This window comes from Dipodomys spectabilis, unplaced genomic scaffold, assembly GCF_019054845.1.
Source record: "Dipodomys spectabilis isolate Male_0828 unplaced genomic scaffold, ASM1905484v1 ptg000219l, whole genome shotgun sequence".
NCBI classification, from domain to species: Eukaryota; Metazoa; Chordata; class Mammalia; order Rodentia; family Heteromyidae; genus Dipodomys; species Dipodomys spectabilis.
This window is the reverse complement of record NW_024870896.1, coordinates 4,970,653-4,980,613: the sequence shown is the minus strand read 5'-3', so window position 1 is coordinate 4,980,613 and position 9,961 is coordinate 4,970,653. Positions and strand designations below refer to the sequence as shown.

Here is a 9,961-nt window from a genome sequence, read left to right as displayed (position 1 = left end):
AGATACGTGCCACAATGCTCGCTCAAAACTTTTTAGAAGGGTAGAAGGATAGAGAGAATAAGTTCTTAGTTGTTGGTGCTTTTGTTGTTGGTGGTGTGGGGCTTGAACTCAGGGCCTGGGTGTCCTTGAGCTTTTCTGCTCAAGGCTAGCACTCTACCACTTTGAACTAAACCTCCACTTGCAAAGTTCATAGTTTTTAATGCTGAGGTCTCAACTAAGTAGTGAGTTAATTGCTATAGTAAGTTTTCTAACAGATTGTAGATCTATTTTGCTTTCAGTGTCTGTTAGGAACATAACAATATACCATTCTTAAAACAATCTGTGCTTCTAAATACTTAGAAATCATCATGCACTCCTAAATTTACATCAGAGCATACCTTGCCTAAAACAGGCTTTGGCAACAACTTTCTGATTTCTTCATATGCTTTTTTTATTGTCTGACTCCGTAAGTATATTTAGGTTGCATATCATATTTGACACAATGTTTTCATTGTGACTTGGAGCACAGCTTCAAATGGAAATCTGGAGTTTACTAATGCTAGCATAAAATAGTTGATACAATATTTGTGATAGTATTCCTCATTGATATGTTATGAGAACTTGGTATTAGAAGAATTTTGAGGGCCTGGGAAAGTGGCTTAGTGGTTCTTGCCTTGCATGCATGAGGTCCTGGGTTCAATTCTTCAGCATCTCATAAGCAGAAAAAGCTGGAAGTGGCGCTGTGGCTCAAGTGATAGAGTACTAGCCTTGAGCTGAAGAGCTGCGGGACAGTGCCCAAGCCCAGAGTTCAGGTCCCAGGACTGACAAAAAAAAGAATTTTGAAAGTCAAATTTTGCAGTTTCCTATATTTTGAAGTCATTAGGCTTATTAATTATCCCATGTCAAATTATAGATTCCTGAAAACTAATGAATTGGGCATTGGTTTCTTTGAAGATCTTAATTGTAATAAAATAATACAAGTAGGACTTTGTTTATATATAGGATAATATTGTTTATATTATTGTTTATATTATAGGATATTAGTTCAGAATTTTTATATTCTTAATTCCCAGATTAGGAAAAATATGCACATTATATGTTCTCACATAGCACCTTTAAAGATGTCAACAGGTAGCACCTGTTCATATAATCTTAGTATATGAATCTCAGCACACAGTATGTTTTGTTTCTATAGTAGAATCATATCTGAACCTGAAGTGGGATATTTGTGTGTTCATACTTTTCCAGTTTCATGTGATGCTCTCTTGACAACTTAGTTGATGACTCTGAAGGAGAGAGAAATTGTTCAATGAATTTTATGAAGTTCCTACCCAGTAGTGTCAGCAGAAAATTGTATTAGCTGCCTTTAGGAGAGAAACATAACAACATTCCAGGTAACGTAATCTTCTAAGAAAACTGAGAATATTCCAGAGGCCATGGCTAGGTTCATGATGACACTGGACCTTGTCTGACTACAAAATGATTTCAAATTTGAGCTTAAAAGGATATTCTGAAAACCAGTCAGTGTGCCTCAATAAACACAATAGAGCACTTTAATCTTATAAAATCCATAATGTGAAAACTTTGAGTATTTAAAACTGGCATTTGTATCAAGGCGCTTTGCCAAATCCTCCCATATCTTATTTTCCTAAGTATGCTGAGGTTTTTTTTCATATTTTGCACTTTGTATTTTTTGAAAGATTAACGGAAACATACTTGCATGAGAAAAGGCATAGGCATCTGGTGAGATGGAAATGGAAGAGTAACAATGAAACTGGCAACTCTTGAAAAAAGCAGAGATCATACTCATGTCCGGGAGCGGGAGCAAAAGAAAATAAGTATCAAATGTGCATTATGGAACACAGTGAGTATGTCAAAATGATGTTGGTGTGTTAGAGTAATTTAACTGTATTTTTCTTATTTGGTTGTCTTCCTATAGTAGATGATAGTAAAGAAGTACTTAGTGAATGAAGTACTTACTTTTTGATGTTATAAAAAAACTTTTAGGTATTTCATATTTCTGGCTTTGTGTATATGATATAAACAATGTCTACATGAGTAATGCTGATACTCTAAAGTATCAGCCATTTCTACAATAGAACTTACTTGGATTTTTCATGTATATCAGCTCTATTCGTGTATAAGCATATCATTATATTTACAATGCATTTTCAAGGATACTTTTGTTTTGTGCCAATCGTGAGGCTTGAACTCAGGGCTTGGGCACAGTCCCTCAGCTTTTGTGCTCAAGCCTAGTGCTTTACTGCTTGTGCCACAGCTCCACTTATAGCTTAGTTGGAAATTAAGATTGGTTAATTGGAGATGAGTCATATGGTTCTTCCTGCCCAAACTGGCTTTGAAACACTCAGATCTTAGTTCCTCAGATCTGAGACTCCTGAGCAGCTACGATTAAGGTGCAAACCATTGTTGCCCAGATTTTTCTTTTGTTAGTTGTGGGGTTTGAACTCAGGGCCTGAGTGCTGTCCCTTAGGTCTTTTGCTCAGGGTTAGCACTCTACCACTTTGAACCACAGCTCCACTTCTAGTTTTCTGATGACTAATTGGAAATAAGAGTCTCAATGGACTTTTCTGCCCAGGCAGGCTTTGAACCTTGATCCTCAGATCTTAGCCTCCTGAGCAGCTAGCTAGGATTACAGGTATGAGCCACCAGCACTTATTTACATCATCTTATTTTCATCACAGCCAACTTAATTACATACCAATTTTACTTACAAGTTTCATCTTTTAAGACATACTCATACCATCTGCTACATACTCAAACCTGTGGCTTACTAGAACATTTCATGGTTTGTCTTGATTTCTCCCTTCTGAGCAAACATTTAAGACAATTTTTACTTTCAAAATCCTTTTTAATCAAAAGGAACCCATTTTTCTGTTGTCTCAATTCTCTTTTGCAAGGCTTTCTTTACTCTCTCTCTTTTACATTTTCTTACTTTTTTTTAAATTCGTGTTTTGGATTAAATTTTAGACTTATTTGTTTGCCCCCGGATCTGATGAAGATTTTTTTTTTTGTGGTTTGAGTTTAAAATTGCCCTTCTTTTTGGTCCTTTGGCTTGTGGAATCAGGTGATCTTAGACTGTATTTCTACCCACAGGCTGCTGGGGCAGAGAAGCTTGCTAGATTAGACTCACATAAAAAACAGTATGCTTGATAGTTAACTCCTTTAGCACAAGACTTACCACTGCAGTCAGGAATTAAATAATTTCAGGAAATATCAATACCAAACATAGAAAAAAATACTTTTTACCCCATGATGACAGTTTTTATGTATTACAATTAGATTACTTTGAACATGTTACATACACATCCACACTTGTGTACAAAGTTTTAAGGCACACTTAGGTTTTCTTTTTTCTTTTTTTTTTTTTAAGAACAATTGGCTGTAATTTTTTTTGGAATTCCAGTGGGAAAATGACATTGTTTTGCTGAATATGATAGAACTACATAGCACTTTTGTCAACAACATCTTTCTTACAGATTACTGAGACCTCCATAGTCAAAAGCAGAATATGTTTAAATATTTTTGTTAGCAAGACATATTGACCTTTGAGTAATTGACTTGAATATTCTTTTAAATATCAACAAATCAGATTAATGGAAAGCTGAAGAGGGATATCAAGGTGACCCCACAAGCAGAATTTAACTGAATCCCCATGTCTAAATAAACATTGATAACAAGAACAGGAAGCCTCTAAAACAGTTTTGATAATGAGATGTATTAGTATATGAATTGACTATCTGGAGAAACAGTAGTAAGTGGAGTTGCAGAAAAAAAATCACCATGTGGCCTTTGTCTCTTGCTAAGGGGATCTGCAGAGAGAACTGGTGGAGGAAGGAATTTTTCCAGGGGCCTTTACAGATAAAGAAAGTTGATTTATCTTTGGAAGCTTGTATATCCCCCCCCCACCCCCCACCCCCCCCCCCATCAGTCAGTCACACAAGGGGGGGGGAGGGGCGGGAAGCTGCTACCTGACAAGAAAAGAGAGGAGATGAGTGGGAGATTTAGAGCAGAGAAGGAATTTGTGGGCAGAGCAGGCAAGGGGGGTGGGGAGGGGGCCTGTCACGGGCAATGGAGGGGGCTTGAGTATAGGGGACAGAAGAGAGGGAATAAGAGAAAGATGGAGGAGGAAGAGGCACAGGGGGCTTTGTGATACCTACCTGTGGGGAGGGGCCTCAGAAAGAGAGTGAAGGCACCATAAAAGGTCCAGTGAGAGGCGGCCAAAAGGCAGGTGGAGGGGAACCAGAGTAAAGCAGGGCTGTCAGCTTGTTATGGCAAAGAAAGTAGTTGTTGTTAATTTTATCTAAGAAAGTTTTGAGTGCAACTTTTTAAGGGTATAAGCGGGGGAGTAGGAAGGGGGAGAGGGAGGGGGAGAGGGAGAGGGAGAGGGGCTGTGCTAGAGAATGGAGGCAATTTAATGGAGATCAGCCTGGGGCAGAGAGGGGGTAGATGGCCCATTACCCTGTGAGGTGGTGGGAGAGTCAATCCGTGCCCCTTTTGCCCATATTTAGTACATGGTCCTGGTGGTGGTCGAGGGTTGGGGCATGGGTGTGCCCAGTGGCCAGTCTGCCTACATCTGAAGCAGGGTCTGGAGGCTCCTTGTTGGAGGTGCCCTTACTGGATGGGGCAGGGGGCTTGCTTGGCTACTATCTAGCATTTAACCTTTTGGGCCTTTTTATATCTCCGGTTGTATACCTTGAATGCTGCCTCTAGAACCTCCACTTGGAGGATAAGGGGTAGCCCTTTTCCAGCTTTTTATATTTGGCCCTAATGTGAGCCACACTGGGAGAAAAATAAGTCATTAGCAACAGTTGGCCTTCTTCAGTCTCTGGGTCCAGGTCAGTGCACTGGAGGCACGCCTGGGTGAAGATTTTCATTTTTACCCTGAAAGATTTGAGTTAATTTGTGGTAATTATCTACTCTGAGTAAGAGCCTGAGCAGGCTCTGGGGACCAAACCTATGTAAGGGCGACACCTAGTGTTTTTGTAAGGTGCTGCATGATGGTCTCCAGAGCTCCAAAGGTTGGGGGTGTGGGGGGGGGGGAGGGGAGGGTGCCCCGCGGGATCAAATGAAAGGAGTCTAGGGTTTTAGCAGCTAGTAAGAGGTGTGCAGAGATCAGGAAAAGTGTTACTGTCAGGTGAGCGTGAAGAAAGGAGGCGGCCTGGGTGTTCTTTATTTTGCTCCATTTTTCTGAGCACTCACAATTATATAAATCCCAAATAATGCCGGGGTCAAAGGTGCGGTTAATTGGCCATTTAGATTGGTTGTAGCGGCCATGCCGGATTGCAGAGGTAAATAGGTCTCGGCGTTTAAACTTAGGAGCCAGGTGGAACGAGAATAAATTGGCAAGCATGTACCCGAGGGACAAGTCTGCCGGCATCGTAGACTGGGAGTTTCCTATGGTGACCACAATGCTAGGATCAACTAGAACAGCATCCTCAGTCTAGGTCAATCGAGAGAGGGGGGAGCGGGGAGAAAGAGAGAGAGAGAGAGAGAGAGAGAGAGAGAGAGAGAGAGAGAGAGAGAGAGAGAGAGAGAGAGGGACAGACAGACAGACGGGAACAATGGGAGACAGGGGATCGGGTTGTCACCCAGACTCCCTGTGTCCTCAATCTTAGGCCCGACCATAGACTCGCAGAGCTCAGTACTGGGTCTTTCAGCTGTGGGAAAACTGTGAGCAGGTCAAGAGAAAGAAAAGGAGCCCAAGTCCACTTACCCCATGCATATGAATGAAGGCTGGTGTACTGGATGTGAAAGAGTGCTTGGGGTCAGGAGGAAGCCTCATAATGGCTGTGTTGGTCTAGCACAAGTCTGGCACCTGTGGTTGACTCTCCAGGGGAGAGGGTGACTAGCACAGGGCAACTGGGAACCAGGTTCATAGAACAAAGAAAGGTTTATTGCCAGCAAAGGAACCAACAAGGCTACTTCTCACAGGGAGAAGAACCTCAGATCTCTCCTGAGGTAACCTATATAATTTAGGGGGCTAGTAGGTGGGGACTTTAGTGTGGACGTGTGGTCCAGGGAATTCACCAGGGTGGGCTAGGATTTATGGCAGCTGCCCAAGTAGTAGATAAGGGGCCTGTAGATGGCCCCTTTAATGGGCCTTGATACCTTATATGGTTGTAAGGGCCCCAATGGCAGTCCTCTCAAGGTAAGAAGGAAGGAGGCCAGTTACTTACTACCTATAGGAAATGGGCTTAGTACTCTATTTTCAGCACCAAATGTGTCTAGTGATGAACTCTGAAAGATGCCTGCCAGATCCTGGGAAAGGAGCATGCCAAGCTATGGGCAAGGAGACTATTGGACTAAACAATAGTGGTTGTTGGAATCAACATCTTCCAAAATGGTTTGATTTCTTCTTGAGTTCAATTATTTTTGGATTTGAACTCAGGGCCACATGCTGGCCATACAGCTGCTGCTCCCTACTTTTACCATGACTTCAGGCCTCTTTTTGGGTGGGGAGTTAGTTTTTTGAATAGAGTTTTGTATCCCTTTTAACATCTGCCAGCCTTGACCTTGACCAGGCGGGATGACATACTTGCAGTACTGTCCTATTGACTGGGCTAGAGTCTGTCAAAGTTCTTAGACTATCCTGCTATCTTAGAGCCTTAACCCTCCCAAGAATTATAGGCTTGAGCTACATGGCTAGCATGAAAAAAAATTGTTTATTTTTTGCCAGTCATGGGGCTTGAACTCGCTTGAATTCAGGGACTGTCCCAGAGCTCTTTGGCTCAAAGTTAGTATTCTACCACTATGAATTGAAGTGCCGCTTTCAGCTTTCTGATGGTTAATTGGAGATAAGAGTCTCACAGAATTGTCTGCCTGGATGGCTTTAAAGTGCAATCCTCAGATCTCAGCCTTCTAAGTAGCTAGGATTATAGGCTTTAGCCACCAGCTTAAATTTATTTTTGGTGACAGTTCTGGGGCTTGAACTCAGAGCCTGGGCAGTGTCCCTCAGCTTTTGTGCTCAAGGCTGGTACTCTACCACTTGGAGCCACAGCACCATTTTCAGCTTTTTAGTAGTTGATTGGAGATAAGAGTCTCATGGACATTTCCTTCCTGGAGATCCTTAGATTTCAGCCTCCTGAGTAGCTAGTATTATAGGTGTGAGCCACTGATGCCTGGCATGCAGGAATGTTTTTAATACTGTGTTAGAATGTTTAATCTTTCTAGAAAGTTGTCAATTTGCTTTCTCAGATCCATCATAGGAATCACTTTCTATTTCAAATTTAGGCTTACAAAGTATAGGCTTATATTTTTAGTGCTGGGAATGTGTCTTAGTGGTAGAGTGCTTGCCTCCCATGCATGAAGCCCTGGGTTTGATTCCTCAGTACCACATACACAGAAAAAGCCAGGAGTGGTGCTGTGACTCATGTGGTAGAGTGCTAGCCTTGAGCAAAAGAAGCTCAGGAACAGTGCCCAGGCCCTGAGTTCAAGCCCCAGGCCTGGCAAAAAAAAAAGTATATTTTTACTATCATACTTGAAAGTTTTTCCTCATGTATGATCTTGAAAAAGAATATTAGGTTAGCAGCATGAAAACCTTAAATCTCCTTGTACATATTCATCAGAGTCCTTAGCGGACCAACTACATTGTCATTGAGCATTAATATTTTGAAAGCAATCTTTCCTAACAGTAGATGTCAGCAGTGGATTTATATATTAAGTAAACCATATAAACACATGGTGTCATTTATGCCTTCTTTTGTTTATAGAGTCCAAATAGAATTGACTTCTTGCTATGAAAATTACAGATGGCAACTCTTTGTACGACTATTTCTTCTACATTGATAAGTCTGTTTTTCAATCAGTTGTCTTAGGAAGTCCTGGAAAACTCACAGAAGCATTATGCCATCCCTTTCTGCCTCATCTTGTACTTTACTGCTATCATCATTCCATCTTAAACTCATGAACCAACCTTGGCTAGCTTTTAAAGTTTTTTCTCCTAAGCTTCACAGGATTTGGGATAATTAGGACCTTTTCCTGTATGAGGTTTAGGTTGTGGCTGCTTTGATTCAGACTATTCTTTCTGAAAGAAGAGATGTAGATTGTCTGTAAAACTTAAGATCTCAATGTTATTATTCTGGAAGATTGCTCTGTGTGTGTGTGTGTGTGTGTGTGTGTGTGTGTGTGTGTGTGTGTGTGTGTGTGTGTGTGTGTGTGTGTGTGTGTCTTTGTGAGTCTTTGTGACTATGTCTGTGTATGTGAGTGTACTTGCCTGCCTGCCAACCTATAATTTGTTTTCTTTTTTTACATTTTATTTTGTTTCAGTTGAATTACATTGCTTCTATTTTACATCTACTATCATAGAGAGCTGTTAACTCGTTCTTCCATAACAAGATAATATGGGCAGAAGTTTACTACCTACATTTAAATTTTTATTTATTTACTTATTTTGGTGCTGAAGATTGAACTGCTGCATCCTCAGGCCCATCCATTTTTTTCTTTCAGATGCTGATGATCAAACTTAGAATTCTGTATAGGCTGGGCAAGTCTTTTGCCATTTCCTACATTCTAGGTTTTGTTTTTTGGAGACAAGATCTTGTATAGTTTTAAATTTTCTATTTTTCTGTCCAATTTCCTATACAGTGAGATTAGAAGTGTGCTATCACATGCCTCCCTTTTTGTTGTGTTTGATGTTTTTTTTTCTTTGATAGCTTTTATTTAGACAGGGTATAGCTATATTACTGTGACTGGCCTTAAAGTTATGATCTTCCTGCCTCAGCCTCCCGAGTGCTGGGATTATAAGCAGGCACCACCATGCCCAGTTCCCATCCCCTTTTGTATATAATTGTTGAGACATACCTTGTGGAAGACTTTGGCTGGATTTATGATGAGCTATATTTACTGAGCGTGATGAGGTGAGGCTCAATATGACTACTCTGAAGTCTAGCCTAAGTGTCAACATAAGGACTCAGTGGCAACTATTGCAAATATTCCTAGACTAAATTTCACAAGGTTTTTCTCATCAATATTTTTAAGACTAAGAACAATAGAGTAAGTTTTTGTTTTCCCTAACCTAGACTTGAACTCAGGGGCCTTGTACTTCTTCGGCTTTGTTCACTCATGACTGGCGCTCTTAACACTGAACCACACACCCAGCCCATCTATTTTTGTCGGTTGCAGGGCTTGAACTCTGGGCATGGGTGCTGTCCCTCAGCTCTTCAGCTCAAGACTAGTGCTCTACCACTTGACCCACAGTGCCACTTCCGGTTTTCTGTGTAGTTTATTGGAGATAAGAATCTCACAGACTTTCCTGCCTATGCTGCCTTTGAACTGCAATCCTCAGATCTCAGCCTCCTGAGTAGCTAGAACCACCAGTGCCCGGCTCAGTCCATCTTTTTTGCTTGCTAATTGGAGATTGAGTCTTGTGGACTTTTTGGCCAATTCTCTCTTTGAACCATAATCTCCTCACCTCCAATGATAGCTTTTTCCAAAACACTATAGTTGGTTCTGAATCAGTATACTTGCCTTTTGTAGAGCATCCAATGTAACTTTTTTGTTTGTTTGATTTTGTTTTTGTTTTTGTTGGTTGTGGGGCTTGAACTCAGGGCCTGGTAGCTGTCTTTGAGCTGTTTTGCTCAAAGCTAGTGCTCTTCCATTTTGATCCACAGTGCCACTTCTGGTTTTGTTGTAAGTTTTAGTTGGAGATAAAGAGTTTTATGGACTTTGTTTCCCTGGGCTAACTTTGAACTTTCATCCTTAGATCTCAGCCTCCTGAGTAGCTAAGATTATAGACATGAGCCACCAGCATCCAGCTTAACTGTTGTTTTTATCCATTATGAATTTCAGTTGATAAAGAGTGAGGACTTGGAAGCTACGAGGTATTACTTCTGAAAATTAGCATCACCCAGTTAACAACTTTGTTAAAAGCTCATCAGTGTGTTTTTAATCACTGTGAAACAATTTCTTTATTTAGTTTATAAATGTTTCTACTTCATTGCTGAGATACTGCTTCAATCTAAGA

The 9,961-nt window shown here is 40.9% G+C and overlaps 1 long non-coding RNA gene and 2 other non-coding genes across 3 annotated transcripts in view; all 3 read left to right on the top strand.

Moving 5' to 3' along the window:
• Positions 1 to 1,422: 1,422 nt before the first annotated feature.
• On the top strand, positions 1,423 to 1,497 carry LOC122123045. Its single transcript, XR_006150259.1, has one exon. It is a non-coding gene; the product is annotated as a small nucleolar RNA SNORD107 (small nucleolar RNA).
• LOC122123011 overlaps positions 1,453 to 9,961 on the top strand; it is a 38,351-nt gene continuing 29,842 nt past the window's right edge. The window contains exon 1 of the long non-coding RNA XR_006150229.1: positions 1,453 to 1,843. This is a non-coding gene — a long non-coding RNA (uncharacterized LOC122123011). The remainder of the gene's footprint in view (positions 1,844 to 9,961) is intronic.
• LOC122123042 lies at positions 8,819 to 8,885 on the top strand. Its single transcript, XR_006150257.1, has one exon. It is a non-coding gene; the product is annotated as a small nucleolar RNA SNORD64 (small nucleolar RNA).